Source organism: Urocitellus parryii, chromosome 7, assembly GCF_045843805.1.
Source record: "Urocitellus parryii isolate mUroPar1 chromosome 7, mUroPar1.hap1, whole genome shotgun sequence".
Taxonomy (NCBI): domain Eukaryota; kingdom Metazoa; phylum Chordata; class Mammalia; order Rodentia; family Sciuridae; genus Urocitellus; species Urocitellus parryii.
Window position 1 is genome coordinate 154,985,494 of NC_135537.1, and position 16,212 is coordinate 155,001,705.

Genomic DNA, 16,212 nt, shown 5'->3' on the forward strand with positions numbered 1-16,212 from the left:
ATAATAGGACCTAATCAACAATTCTGGAACATTCTCCCAAGCACATCAAAATGTGCATGCTTTTCAAGTGTTCACAGAACTTGTAACCAGATAGACCATGTGCTGGGCCATAAAACAAATCTTAAGAAAATTTAAAATAAGTGAAATCATGTAAGATGTGTTATGCTATCACAGTGAATATGAAGTCAAATTAGAAATCAATAACTAAATGTTAACAGAAAAAAAATCTAATACTTAAAAACCAAACATCACACTTGTATTGTCAGTGTATAAGAAAGTCTCAAGGGAAATTTTTTAAAAAATACCTTGAATTAATTGAAAATGAAAACGAAACATATCAAAATTTGTGGGGGTACCGCTAAAGCTTTGGAGCCCTGAGTATACACATTAGAGAGGAAGAAATTCTCAAACTGATAATCTAAGCTTCCCACCTCAAGAACCTAGGGGAAAAGAGAGCACGGTAAAACTAAAGAAAGCAGAAGGAAAGCAATGATAAAAATAAGAACAAGAATGATTGAAATGGAAAACAGAAAAACAATAGAGAAAATTAATGAAATGAGGAGCTGGCTCTTTGAAAAGATCAATAAAATTGACAAACCTCTAGAAGTACCAAAAAATAAGCAAAAGACACAAATTCAAATATCAAGAATGAAACAGGATCTCTAAGTTTAGGCCCTGCATCCATCAAAAGGATAGCAAGGGAATATGAACAACTTATGCACCTACATGTAAAACTGGACAATTTGGACAAAGCAGATAAATTATTCAAAAGCCACAAATTGCAACAACAATGCACCTAATATAAAATAAAACATTGCTATAGCTTTATGACTCTTATGAAAATTGTATTTCTAATTTAAAACTTACAAAAGAGAAAAAAATATCCAAATATTGTCACAGGGTAATTTCACCAAATATTTAAAGAATTAACACAAGTTTACATAATCTTTAACACAAAAGAGAAGAAATATGAAGCTAATGTTATATTAATTCTGAAACCAGTGACAATACAAAGAAAGAAAATTAGAGTAAATATTCCTCATGTATACCTAATATGTGTCCATAAAAGTATTGACAATAGAATTTAATAATAGTAAAAATATTACACACTATGCCCAAGAAAGATATATTCCAAACTAGCAAACCTGGTTTAATATTTTAAAAATCAAAATAATTCACCATTATAAGAGGCTACAGAAGAACAATCACGTGATTAAGTAAACTAATGCAGAAAGAGCATTTGATAACACTCAAAACACATTCATACTTTAAAAAATACACAGAAGAATTTCCTTAATTTCATACAGAACATGTTATTAAAAAGCCTGCAGTTAACATTATATGCTCAAAGATGAGGAGTGAGGCAAGAATGTTCACTCTCACCAGTCTAATTCAGTATAATACTGAAGATCTCACCAGCACAATAAACCCCAAATGTAAAGTAAGTCACACTGATAGGAAAAGAAGAACTATAACTGTCTCCATTTGCAGATAGCATGATTGTCCATGCCAAAAAAAAAAAAAAAAAAATTCCCAAGGACTCAACAAGAAGGAGCTCCTAGAATTAATAAACGAATTCAGCAAAGTCAAAGGATACAAGATAAACTTATAAAACACATGAGTAATAAACAACATACACTGAACTCGAAAATACAGTACCATTTGCAATTGCAGAGGAGACAAATAGTAGCTGTACATCTTACAAAATATGTAAAACACCTATGCTTAAAGCTATATAACAATCATAGAATAAATCAAAGATGATTTTTAAAAATCTCAAGTAAATGGAGAGATACATCATGGTTATAGATTAAAAGGCTTAGCACTCTGAAGATACCAATTTTCCCCCAACTCACCTATAGACTCAATATAGTCCTCTTTTGTAGCTGTATCCCTGGCATGATCAGGGCATGAATGATAATAGAGGCCAGACATACCTCATTCCTGACTTCAGAGGAAATGTCCGAAATAATTCACCTTTAAGTATGAGGTTTCCTTAATTTTTAGTACATATCTTTTATCGTTTGAAGATTTTTTTCCCTTTATTTCAAGCATGTTAAGTGTTCTTATCATAACTATATTTTTAATTTTATTGAATGATTAATATCCATTTAGTGGCAATCAAATGTATTTTCTCCTTTACTTTACCATGGTGATCAATTACAAGAATAGATTCTGCTCTTAAACCATCCTTGCATTCCTGAGGGTTACAGGTTGGCTTCCAAGGAAGTAGACTTTGAGAAAGTTCAACATGCAGGATATTTATTAGGAGTTGCATTAGAAACAATACCTGCAGAATGGATGGATAGGCAGGAAGATTGAATTAATGAGAAAGACAAGTTTTGATGTAGACTTTATAGCTTCAGCTTTCCGTTAGATGCAGCCCAATCCTGTATGGGCATGATCCTGGAAAAATCTCTCTCTGAAACTGGAACAATTTCTAAAGAATTTCAGTTGAAAAAAATGTACATTTTCCAAACAGCTGGAGTAACAAATCTTTTAAGGACAATTTGGGCTTCACACTTACAAGATCATAATACCTAATCATGGGTATATGATTATTTTTTAATTTTTAAAAATGCATGGCTGAAGGAATTTGCTAGTATTCTACTTATCTATATTCATGAGAGAACTTACTCAGTAATTTTCACTTCTTGCACTTATTTGTCTGGTTTCAGTAATTAGAATCTTACCATCCTCATAAATAATTTGCAGAGTCATTCAGTTTTTTTATATTCTCTGAGATAATTTGTGTAAAATTGAAGTGATATTTTTTATTAACTGGTAGATAAAACTTTTTGATTCATATATGGCAGAGACTTCTAATAGCACTCATTTTCTTCCTGTAAAAGACAACGTAATTCCTTACAATGTGATCATCTAAATGACTACATTGTCCAGTTTCCCTTTGCTCAGGAGTGGCAATATCATGAAATTATGGACAAAGATTGAAAGTGTTATGTGGAATTTTGTGGAAGACTCTTCCTGAATTTTGTGGAAGACTCTTCCTGAATTTTGTGGAAGACTCTTCCTGGAAGAAGGAAGCCTTCTTCCTTCCTGATGCCAGAATTCAGATATATTGTCAGGCAGAAGCCTGGTATGGCAGAAAAGATAGTGACTAGGTCTTTTACATGGCAGAATAGCCATCAAAATCACAGCAACTGAGTATCAACTTTACATTTATTTTCATAACCTCTTAACTCTTACTGTTTGTCTTTCAGACATCGTTTGGAGTCCATGTCTTAAATCTTAAAATTTGTCTTGTAGAAGTTGCTTTAATGGGAGTTTCTTGTTAGTGCACTTTCAGCTTTTGTTTTAAAATATGAAAGTATCTTTCTCTTTTTCTCTTGGAAATCGCATAAGCTACATATATAATGCTAAGTTGGGCACTTCGGAGATTTTATTCTGTTCTCTTTGCCCTTTGGATTCCTTTGTTACCTTTAAGAAGTCTTTTATCAGTTCTTTAGTATGAAAAAAATTGCTTTATTATTTGTTTGTTTATTTATTTCTGTTATGGGGTTGAACCCAAGGTCTCTTTACCTCTCAGCTATACCCCCTGCCCCTTTTATTTTTTGTTTTGAGACAGGGTCTTGCTAAGTTTCCCAGGCTGGCCTTGAACTTGCATCCTTTTGCCTCAGCCTCCTGAGTAGCTAGGATTACAGGTGTGTTCTACTGAGTCTAGCAAAAAATTACTTTTCCCTTGTTGCTTTGAAATCCTTGGTATTCTCCAGTTTTATATTATGGACCTAATGCTTGGTATTTATTGCATTCCTGAATCTGGGGATTCATGTTTTACATTAATTTCAGAAAAAATTTAGCCATCACCTCTTCAAAAATTGTCTCTCCCATATTTGCTCATCTTTCCTCTGAAACTCAGAATGTGTGTGTGTGATTCCTATTCAATCTTCCATGCCTTTCAAACTCTCATATATGAAAGAAGATACCACTTTGTGTTTCTGGACAGCTTTTGGGTGATGTCTTTTTATCTTAATTCTCTCCTCTGCTCTGTTACTCAGTTCATCTCATTTGTGTGTGTGTGTGTGTGTGTGTGTGTGTGTGTGTGTGTGTGTGTGTATTTTAGCAATAACATTTTTTCATTTGAGGACATTCTACACCAATCCCTTTCATATCTAACTGGTTATTTTGTGTACTCTTGTGTTCATTGCTCATGTTTTCAATTCATTTTATTTCTATAAATTTTGAAATACATACACTTAATAATCCATGCCCTAAAATCCCATGGCTTTTCCTCTTCACTTCCTGAAGGTCCCATTCTTCTACATTGCTTAGGTTAACTCTCCCCGTGACTTGTTTCCGGTTGTAAAAGTTAATCTAGCATTTGTGGTCCCCTACTGGGATTGTCTGAATAGGTAGGAATCCCATTGGCCTTGGATGGAAATGTATATGAATCCAGAGAGGATTTGCATTTACTTTACCCATCCTCTGAGCTGCTATGAACACATGTTAAATTAGCTTCCTACCTTAGAGTTTCCTGAACCATGCAGATACTAAAATTCAAACCCCAAATCCAATGACAATAGGATTGTGATTATGAGCACTTGAAAGATTTCTCAAAGAAAAATATCTACTTTGTCTCAACCTAAAACTCTCTTGTCACCTCTTTTTTTGCAAGCAGAAAGACATTTTATTTTTCCTAGTGTACGTTTCATTTAGAGCAGATAGAATTTATTTTTTTCTCTGAAGGAGCAACTACAGGCTTCAGATCCTAGCTCCAACTCTCCATCTTTATAAGAGCGCTTGTTTCCTCTTCCGACATGAGGTCATTAAAAAATGAAGTTTCAAGAATCACACATATTCCCAGGGTGGCCAGTGGTTCTGCTGATTCTATTTATATTCCATATGAATTTCCCTGAGTTTTATGCAAGTGCAACTTTGCATTTAATTGGAGGCTTCCAGAATTTCTGGGGTTTTGTTGTGGTATAATTTGTTTAGAATATTGAAAATTTCTAGGATATTGAATAATCTGTTCAATTTTCCAGATGTCACCTGGTCTGATTTAAATTCCCAGTCTCTATTGTTCCCACATCATTCTACATAATTTGTCACATTTTTTTTTCCTATTTCTTTTTGTTTGGTAATTTTGGGTTGTCTTTTTCTCTTGCTTGACTGAGAAGTAATTCAAGAAAACGAGGGTCTCCCTCCCACACATACCTCTTTAGTGGGGCACACTTACAGTCTCAGTGACTCCCCAGGCTGAGGCAGGAGGATCACAAGTTCAAAACTAGCCTCAGAAATTTATTAAGGCACAAGGGACTTAGCAATGCCCTGTCTCAAAATAGAAAATAAAAAGGGCTGGGGATGTTGCTCTGAGAGTAAGTGCTCTGGGTCCAATCCCTGTTACAAAAAAGAAGAAGAAGAAAAAAAGAAGGAGAAAGAGAAGAACTTTGAAAACTGTTTTCATGTCTCTTAGTTTATTGATATTTTCAGTGCAGATGATGGAAAAAATGTTGAAAACTCATTGTTCCCCTAGAAACCTTAGCTAAAGGATGATAAGGGATCATTTTAGCTAAAGAATGATAAGGGATCCTTCCACAGGGATGAATATGGGTCTCCATGAGCCTGTTGCCTCTTTTTTTCCCAATCTCTGCTATAGTATACATGCCAGGTCTGGAAATATTGCTGCATTCATTGAGCTACACTGCAGATGTAGGAAGAACAGCAGAGGGTGTGTATTTCTTAGGGAAATTTCATTTTGCCTGGCTTGCTGGGCTCTCCTCTGCTCCCGTGCCCCCATCAACTTTCCATTTACTCTGGTAAGCCTGGTGGCAAGAATTGTGAAAAACTATGAAAACCAACCATCTGCATCCAAGCGAATAATGAAGCAATACCAGCTTTGGCAGGATAACAAGAGTTTGTGAGAGCCTTAAAAAAAAAGCTATCCCTGAAAATAGTGAGTATATTAACAGACCTAAATTAGTTAGTTCCGGGGATTGTTGGATGTTCTTTGGTGTCTAACAAAACCTTTGAAGTCTTATTTTAAAAGCTATTTGACATGTTAGTTTTCAAAAACTTACCTGGATTATCCTTCTTTTTACAATTTTAGGAACTGATTTTAAATGACTGACGAGGACCCTCATAATTAAATTGAGATGGAAAAGAGAGAATTAACATTTCTGAGTACTTGATATGTGCTTATAGGCTAGTAAGCATCTTAAACACTTTACCCTAATACCTTCATAGCTCTGATAGTTACTCTGCATTACTAAGGTATTATATGGTTGGAAATGTAAAAATCTGAGAACTTTAGATATACACGTTTCTATCATGAATTTGTGGATATAATACCTTTTATCCTTTGTGAAACATATAAAAAGAACAAAAGAAAAAAACTAAAGCATACTTTGTCTTTTAAAACTACATAAGGGCCAGATGTGGTGGCTCATGCTTGTAATCCCATCTGCTCTGGAGGCTGAGACAGGAGGATCATGAGTTGAAAGCCAGCCTTAGCAACAGCAAGGTGCTAAGCAATTCAGCGAGACCCTGTCTCTAAATAAAATACAAAATAGGGAGAGAAATTTTAATATTTATTTTTTAGTTCTCGGCGGACACAACATCTTTGTTGGTATGTGGTGCTGAGGATCGAACCCGGGCCGCATGCATGCCAGGCGAGCGCGCTACCGATTGAGCCACATCCCCAGTCCCTGGGTTAGGGTTTTAACATAAGAAGTTTAGGAGACATTCAGACACATAGCTCATACAGAAACACACACAAATCCATTTCTACACAATTGTTACGATAATATTATTTAATTTAGAGAAAAATCATGGATATTCTTGTTTACCAATAATTATAGCTGTTTATCGAGATTTTTGAATAGTTGACCAGTTGGAAATTTTCAATAATAAAAATGCACATAAAATCTTTGAATCTATCTCTCTGCTCACTTTTCCTAGCATTTTTCTAGGATAACTTTGAAAAGTGAAGCTCCTGGGTCAAAAAAGAATGTGATAATAATGTTCATAGCTAAATCATTGCTTGATTTCAATGTGGGAAGAGAAGATTCCTAATGTTCATATATATCTGATTCTCATTTTTCATCCTGAGCTCAAAGATGAGTATACTTGCTAGCATTCTTGCTTGTACATAGAGCTGTTGAGAGCCACAGTTTAGTTGGAATGATGCCTGGCATTTTGCTAGAGGGAATGGTTGAAAAGTGACCCTCCTCTGGGATTAGGGCGGCTGCGGCCAGCTCCATGGAGAAATGGATTCCCCGGAAAGTGTGTGTAGAGAGTGCAGTGAGAGTTCGGGAATAAAGAGTTGTTGTTTGAACCTACAAGGCTTTGTGGCAGCTCGGTTATTTTGTGCCCAGACAGACTGCGGCATAGAGCTATACAATGAGTCATGACTCATGGATTATGAGTAAACAGGGTGTTTTGATTTTGATTTATCTTTGTATTAATAGATAATCACATCGATTCATGGGGTACAGTGTGATATTTTAGTGTGTTGATCAACTCAGGGCATTTAGGTTATCCATCATACATTTATCATTTCTTTCTAAAGAGAATATTCAAAATCCTCTTTTATGGCTATTTTGATTCAAATGATATAATATTGTTAAGCACAATCACATTTCTGTGTGATAGAATATAAGAACTTACTCGTCCTATCTGGCTGTAACTTTGTAATTGTGAACTCATCTCATCCCTTCCCTACTTCTCCTGTCCTACCAAGCTGATATTTTATTGCCTACTTGAATGAGCCCAGCTTTTTTTAGATTCCACATGTGAGTGAAATCATGCACTATTTGTCTGTATCTGGCTATTCCACTTAACATTATGGTCTCCAGGTCCCTCCATGTTGCCACAAATTTCATGAAGATTAAACAGTATTCCATTGTGAAATATACCACATATTCTTTATCATTTCATCTGTCGAGGAATACCCCCACTTAATTCCATATCTTGGTTATTGTGAATAGCGCAAGAAACATCGAAGTGCAGGTGTCCCTCTGCTATCATGATTTAATTTCCTTTGCCTTATACCCAGGAGAGAGATTGCTGGATTTTATGGTAGTTCCATATTTAATTTTTAAAAGAAACTCCTCATTATTTTTCACAGTGGCTATACTGACTTATATCCCCCACCACTATAAATTTCTTTTCTTTTGCCAAAAATTTTCTGTTTTTTTATTATTATTATTATAGTCATTCTAACTAGGGTGAGATATTTCCTTGTGGTTGAGATTTGCATTAGTGATGATGAGTGAGGTTGAATATTCTTTTTTACCTCCTTTTTGGCAATTTGTTTCTCTTTTAAGAAATGCCTATTTATATGACACCCTCTCCTCCTCCCACCGTTTTTTCACTGGTAGGGTTCGAACCGAGGTTCTCATACATTTCAGGAAAGTGTAATACCAGTCAGCTACATCTCCAGCACAAGATTTTCCCATTTTTAAGAAATTTTTTGTCTATTGATCTTTTGGGTTTCTTATATACTTTGGATATTAGTCCTCTGTTAGTTGAATAGTTTGCAAATATTTTCTCCCTTTCTATAGTATATCTTTTAATCCTTTCATTATTTCCTTTATCGTGAAGAAGCTTCTATGTTTGATATCAACTTATTTGTGGTCTGTGCTTTTATGTTCTTACTCAAAGAATTCTTAAGACCAATGTCATAGAGCATTTCTGTTATTTTTCTTCTAGAAGTTTCACAGTTTGGGGCTTTATACTTAACCTGTTTTGAGTTGATATTTGTATATGATAAGAGATAGTGGCTTAGTATCATTCCTCTATGGCTATCCACTTTTCCCAGTACCATTGATTGAAATAAGTGTCCTTGCCTAAATAAGTGTTCTGGGTATCTTTGTTGGAAATCATTCGGCTGTAGCATATGGGTTTATTTCTGGGCTCTCTATTGTGTTCCATTGGTCTATGTGCCTTTTTTTTTTTTTCCTTTACCAGTGATATACTATTGAGGTTATTCTAATTTTACAGTATATTTTGAAGTTAGTAGCATTTTGCCTCCAGCTTTGTTATTTTTCTTCAAGATTCTTTTGTTTATTTGGAGTCCATTATGGTTCCATATAAATTTTATGGTAATTTAATTTTTCTATTCAGTGCACTATGACATTGGTATTTTGACAGGGATTGTATTAAATGTGTAGATCGCTTTGGGTAGTATGGGCATTTTAAAAAATATTAGAAATTTAAATCCACGAACATGGTATGCCATTCCATTTATTTGTGTCCTCTGATGCTAGAGGAAAAGTGTAGATATGGTGAAGCCAACAGACGTTTAAGCCATTATTCAGCAAGAGAGATAAACCTTGGAGAGGTGCTAAAGCCATGGGAGCTTTTCAGTGAGAGGCTCAATCACTTCCAAAGCTTACACCACTTGTAAGCTAACAGACCATAATTTCAAACTTAGAGAGTCCTACTACAGAATTCATCTTGTGAATCCCTGCATTATTCTGTTTCATGTTTTTTTTTAATTCATGTTTAGAATATATTTTACAAACTTTATACCAGACTATAAAATCACTGTTATTTCCTTAGTGTGTCTATTTCTCCACTTGAACTCTTACAACAGGTATTACGAAACATTGAATCTATTTCAGACTGATGGAGTAAAGTTAAAATTAATTGCCATTTAACTTATTATATTTCAAAATTTCAGGTGAGATACCATCATATAATTTATATTTCCTCTTTTTAAGACGGCCAGTATGTATATTTTGCTTATGTTTCTAATCTATTTGGGTATTCTTATTTCATAACAACTCATTAAATAATAATGAAGAGCAATTTATTAATATAATGTTCTGCCTAAATTGTTGAAATTTTTATCTAGTTTGGATTTTTTAAATTTCCCCTTTTTTTCTCCAAGAGAAATCATTTAAAAAATTTTATCTTTCAATCTGATTTTGTTTTCCTGCTTAGAAAATTTTACCTCACACCAAGAATATAAATAATTAACTAGTAATTTTATCTATTTTTATATAAAATATTGTATCAGGATAAGTGTTATTTTTGTCCAAATATCTGGTGACTTTTTTGGTTATTGTTGTTCTAACAAATTTGATAATATCAGTTTTTGGTCTATTATTGCTTCATTGATTCATTTTCTCTCTGGAATTGTACTTTAAAAATTAGCTTGAGTTTGGACACAGAAAGGAGAGACCCTTGCATTCTGGCTTACTCTCAGCTTTGAAACTCAGGAAAGTACTGAGAGGTTGTAAGAAGTGGTCCAAGAAGTCTTGGAGTCTAAGATATTGCATGTTCAAGGGATTTCCTGAATGATGATTTTAAGTTCCCTTCACCGAGATATAAGTTCTACCATGAAAGAAATTCAAAGAGAATAATCAGGGTCACCTCAATCTACTGCAGTTCATACAATTTTCAGTTCTGGAGTGTTCAAATTCTCTGATGAGCTTCATCTTGTCATTTAAGTTTCTGAAATATCAGTCACAATTATTCTAAAGTCTGAGTCTGAAAACTTTCATTTCTGCATTATCTATAAATCTGTTTCTATTGTCTCATTTTCTTTTGATCCATTCTCAATTTGCTTGAAATTTTTTGATTGAATGGGCCTTTTGTGTTCACAAAATTGTAAGAGCTGTACCAGAATTTTAATTTTCTTCCAGAAAATTAAAGGCAAATAACCTTCATCCAAGAAGGAACTGAGCCGTTTTGAAATGTTCTTTAGATTTTTCTTAAGTTTATTTATGAATTTATTCATCAGTTTCTGCCCTTTCTCTTAGAGTATAGTTCTTCCAGATTCCAAACTTAAATACAGGAAAGTTTTTATTTATATATATATTATGTATGTACTGGGCATTTTATCCCTGAGCCACAGACCCAGTCATTTTATTTTTTATTTTGAGACAGGGTCTTGCTAAGTTGCTTAAGGCCTCTCTAAGTTTCTGAGGCTGGCTTTGAACTTGCAATCCTCCTGCCTCAAGCCTTAGTTGCTTGGCTTATAGTTGTGCACCACCACACCAGACTACAGGGATATTTATCATGGTTCCTGTTCATTGGAAAGACATGACCTTCGATTTTTATCTCCCTAGCACAATGAGTCTGCCAAGAGCTCGATTAGGTTTTAATTCTCTCCACTTATCTCATTTTCCTTGACTTCACTTTTGTCCTCATTGCACAATTATTAATCATGAATACCTTGACAACTAAAGCAGCTCAAGCCGTAGGCTTGCTCCTCTACACACCTTTGTTTATGAAAAGTTGGTTTCTCAAGCCCATGTTATCTTATTAATGCTGAAACACAAATTTGTCTTAATTCTACTGTGAAAAGCTCTCCTCATCCTCTCTGCCTCTGTGAAGTAACTTTCTGCTTTGCTTTCCAGCCTCTCTTGTCTGTACTCAAATGTATGATATGTCAAAGTCATTGTACTGTCATGTGTAACTAATTTAAAAAAAAAAAAAGAATTGGTGAATGTTTTCAGGGAATGAACCGTGGGATGCCAGATTATCTCCTTGAGATTTCCATCTGTCCCTGACTTTGGTTCCTAAAATCCTGGCTTTCTTTGTTTTGTTTTGGTTCTACTTAATCCAGATGGTCTTAATTTTCTCTGGGGAGATTTTGGTCTGCTACAGGCTATCTTACCATTATTTTTATTTATTTATTTATTTATTAGTTTGTTTGCTTGTTTATTTATATTTATATATGACAGTGCAGTGCATTACAATTCTTATTTTACATATAGAGCACAATTTTTCATCTCTCTGGTTATATAAATGAAAATCCTATTTAATAGCATTTAAAACAAAAAGTCCAACCAATCTAGTTAACGAAGTTTCTGTGTTTTGAGAGATTATTTGGAGTATTGAAAGCTCCCTTTTTATCATGGATTAGACTTGGAGATCAGGTCCCAAATTAGGTGCAGATAGGAGGAAAGAGAAGAAATCAAAGATCTTTTTTGTCTAATTAGTTGTGGGAAGGAGAAGAAGGAGCTGGAGAGAGGGAGGCAAAGAAGCTGAGTAATTTCTTCCAGTTTCTCCAATCTGATTTTGGGAGTGCACTAAGAGAAAGGAGCTCTTGTCTAATCCCCATTTAAGTGTCTTAGAAAGGGGATGCCTTGCAAAGTTATTGTTACTACAAAGTTAACTTGGAAGTATGTTGATTTCAGGAAGAGAGAAATCTGAAGCCCATGTTTCTTTTTTTTTTTTTTTTTTTTTTTTTTTTTTTTTTTTTTTTTTTTTTTTATTGGTCGTTCATAACATTACATAGTTCTTAATACATCATATTACACGGTTTGATTCAAGTGGATTATGAACTCCCGCTTTTACCCCGTATACAAATTGCTGTATCACATCAGTTACCCTTCCATTGATTGACATATTGCCTTTCTAGTGTCTGATGTATTCTGCTGTCTGTCCTATTGTCTACTATCCCCCCTCCCCTCCCCTCCCCTCCCCTCCCCTTTTCTCTCTCTACCCCTTCTACTGTAAATCATGTCTTCCATTTGTATTCTCTTGACTTACCCCTCCTTACCTCTTATATGACATTTTGTATAACCCTGAGGATCGCCTTCCATTTCCATGCAATTTCCCTTCTCACTCCCTTTCCCTCCCACCTCTCATCCCTGTTTACTGTAAATATTCTTCTCAAGCTCTTCGTCCCTACCCTGTCCTTGTTTACACCCCTTATATCAAAGGAGTCATTTGGTATTTGTTTTTTAAAGATTGACTAGCTTCACTTAGCATAATCTGCTCTAATGCCATCCATTTCCCTCCAAATTCTATAATTTTGTCATTTTTTAATGCAGAGTAATACTCCATAGTGTATAAATGCCACATTTTTTTTATCCATTCATCTATTGAAGGGCATCTAGGCTGGTTCCACAGACTTGCTATCGTGAATTGAGCTGCTATGAACATCGATGTAGCAGTGTCCCCGTAGCATGCTCTTGTTAGGTGAAGCCCATGTTTCTTCAGCATCCCCCTGCCTCCCTCTATTCTCCATGGGGATCTGAAGTAACCACAGGGCTTGACAGAGGGTAATAGTCATCATGGCAAAACATCCTATGTATTAAGGACTGAAGAACAGATTTCTTAGAATAGAAATAATTGGTAGTCAAGGTAGGACTTCATATAGGTTCATAGTACCAAGAAGAGCCAGAATTAGGGTAGTCTACATTGGCAACCACTGCAAACAAGGTTCAATGCAGCAGAGACCAGATCTAGAATAATATCTATCAGAAACTTTATCTGTCAGTGTAGAAGGGCAAGCAGAGATCAGGTAAGTAGGGACAGTGCTTTGGGATAAGAGAATCCAAGTGCAAATGGAAAACCAGTCCCTTTCTGTTCTTTTTAGTGCCATAAAGATGAGTCAACCAGAACCCTATCACATATATAAGTGGATGATTTTTTTTAAAGAGAAGCAAAGGAAGAGCTTTCTCTGATAGACTAAGTATTGTTATCCAAAGAAAAGCTTGAACGATACCTAAAGAAACTATTATGTTACTATTTCATGTTGTGTTTTAAATATGTTTAAATAATATAGGACCTTTAATTAAAAATCATACCTATTGACTATAGAGAAAAAACAAGAGCAGCTACAAATTCCCAGAGTAGGTGAATGATAGGTCCACAGAATTAGTGCATGCACAAATGAATTAAATGAATGAAGACAAATATTCTCGATAAATCACACAGTGTAGAATGTTTGGATTAGGGATAAGGCAAAGAAGAAGGATTATGCCAAAAACTCTTTTTAAAGTTTGTAGGTCCTTTATGTAGGTCTTCTTCAAGATCCGACTGGTTTTTTAAGTTTGCTGTTATTACATGGTGAGTCATGGGCCTCTGTACTCCACCTATAGCCTCTTAATCCAGTGGCACTGAAACCCATATGTGCATTTAGCATATAGCAGAGACACAGTGCATATGCATATGAAAAACAACAAAGTTCTTTATTTGAGACTAGCCTCTTTGTTCTCAGTCTTATTAAGTTGTGGAAAGAAATGCTCTGGGAGGTTTTTTTTTTATTAATAAGTAGTTGCCTATGCACCATCTCCAGTGATATTAGGGATCATTATCTACTGCTTAAGATGATGTCCCTGTTAGATATTTTGAAATGTTACATTACTTCCCATTCTTAAAGTCATTTTTCTGGTGGAAGCAAACACTGGAATAATGAAAACAAAGAGCTCCTCTAACTCCCAGTGAAAAGCTTGTAATAATGCTCTAATTGTCGGAGAAAGATCTGGAAGTTTCCGTATTATAAATCTGACTTGTGCTTCCTGTGAGCAGACTGGTCACCAAAAAATGCTGCAATAATCGATTCCACCTGACTCAGAAAGCCACAGCAGCAAGGAGCAGCACATGACCAGGCAGAAACAAAGTAGGTCAGAGCTTCCTTTGAAGACCTGTGCATCTTGCAGCATGCCTAACCATATCTCTCCAATGTTTCTGCAGCTCTGTGGGAAGAAACCTCCTGCTGGGACTTAGTGGATTGCTTAACAAATGCAATTTGGATTTGTTTTTCTTAGAACTGTTTTGGAAGTTTATTTTTCTTTCTGCTCTCCCCCAAACACAAATATATATAATATATATATTATTAAGATACCAGGTAATTAGCTTCCTGTATTTATTATTGAAAACTTAGGGAATTTTATATTTTTCTTTGTGCTTTACAAATTTAACCACAGTGTGTGTGTGTGTGTGTATGTGTTTATAAGGGGAATTGAAGTTCACAGTTCAGTTAGGTCCATTAGGGACCTTATAGTAATATAGCTTAAGAAAAATGTTCTTCAAACAAAACAACTGGAATACATAATGATACTTATTTACAGCAATGCTTGCTGTAAACTTTATGAGGCTGTCCAATTATATATAGAGAAAAGTGATCCCAGAAAAAATATAAATACTAAATTGTAAGACTACAACTGGGCTAGCAATTTCACAACCTCTTCGATTTTTGTGTTGACCCAAGGAGAACTAATGGCCACATAGCAGAAGCCAAGAGCCCAAGCCAGTCACTTTGTGTTGTGGAGCTCAGATGTCAGCATCTTCTCCCCTTTGTGAAATTCGGTTCCTGAGATTTTGTGTTCTCCTGAGACTGGATGCTGACTGAAACACTTGGGTAGGTTGTGCAATGAAAACTCCATCTCTTTCCTCTTTTTTTTTCTCCCTCTTGCCTTCCTCCCTCTCTCCCTCCCACCTTGCCCTGTTTTCTGTTTCTCTCTCTCTTCCTTTTGAATATATAAAACAAATAAACGCAATGCTTAATTTTTTTCAATTAAATGCTTAAGTTTTAATTGAATCTGTCATTTGTAGTGATGCCATACAACATGGAATAGGAGGCTTCAGGAATTGCTCTCTCCATTAAAACAACTCATCAAACTTTTAAGAATGATCAGATTCAACTATTTAAGAATTCTGGAGTCTAGTCTAATACTTTAAGCATCCAGAGGAGTGCTCGATGAGGCTGGCACATGAACTTCCCATTGTTTTAATTTTCAATGAAAAAAAAGCCTCTTTTATCAGAGAACCCAGGGAGGTGGCAGCTACTAAGGGGGATGTCTTGATAGTGTTAAAAACTACTTGGTAAATAATGACAAAAAGGTAATGGAAGAAGGATTTGAATAAATGATAATGATGTCTCATCACACCTCAAGCATTCTCTTCTGCTGAATCTGCATCTGGTTTGTTAGCAAATGCTTTCAGTTTTCACAAAATGATCATTTTTTTATTTTTAAAAGAAATTAAGTGACTCATATAAGCTCTGGGGATGAGAAAAATAAAATCAATAAAACAGTCCTAAGTCTTTACAAATAAGAAGTGAATGAGTGCTGGGCATGGTGGCACACGCCTGTAATCCCAGTGACTAGGGAGACTGAGGCAGGAGGATCACAGGTTCAAAGCTAGCCTCAGCAACTTAGTGAGAACCTGTCTTAAAACTAAAAGAAAAAGTGCTACGGGTGTAGTTCAGTGGTAGAGCATCCCCGGGTTCAATCACCAGTACCAAAGCCACTGGGGAGAAGATGCTGTTGACCTATCTGGGAGGCACAACTACATAAAAGAAACTATAAAGCAGCCCAAAATATGTTAAGAGTAGGAACACAGTTCTGTGTTCACAGGGGAGAGAACCGAACATATTGACTGGGGACATCAACAAGGCTTCAGTATGAAGGTCAGATACTACCTTACATTGAAGGATGCGCTTCAAGATGCATTTCCCCAGGCAGAGAGAGGAGTAGAATGGAATATTGGGATTGATAAAGTCCTAGGAAC